Genomic DNA, 505 nt, shown 5'->3' with positions numbered 1-505 from the left:
TTTTATATATTTATTTATTACTTATTTATATTTAATAAATTATGAAATTATGTGTTTTATAACATTTGTAAATGTGTTTATTCCACTCCAGTATTTTTATTTTATGAATATGTATTGGTTTCCAGTAAATCAACATCCACCAACAATTATTACTGTTAACATAATTATTAATTATTATAATATTTTTATCATGAGTGAATGAGAAATGAATGGAAACAATTAAAGTGCCTTTTTTCTAAATATGCAAAACAAGCAACTTATGATAACAATGCCTGCTTTGCCAAACCCTGCGGCCACAGTATCTGCAGGCTCATGACACAAGAATTAAATCTGAAGTACCTTAAGAAGTAATCACTGAACAACAGACGCACCAAGACCACCAGTATCTGCAGCATGCAGTAGCATTGCTTAACCAAGTTTCAGTTCAGTAACTGCAGGACAACACACAGTTGTCACACTACAAACATGTTTTATTAAAGGTGCTGTAAGTAATATTTTCTGTTAA

Source organism: Morone saxatilis, unplaced genomic scaffold (genome assembly GCF_004916995.1).
Source record: "Morone saxatilis isolate NCDOM2014 unplaced genomic scaffold, NCSU_SB_2.0 Contig8, whole genome shotgun sequence".
Classification (NCBI taxonomy): Eukaryota; Metazoa; Chordata; class Actinopteri; family Moronidae; genus Morone; species Morone saxatilis.
This window is presented reverse-complemented; position numbering follows the sequence as displayed.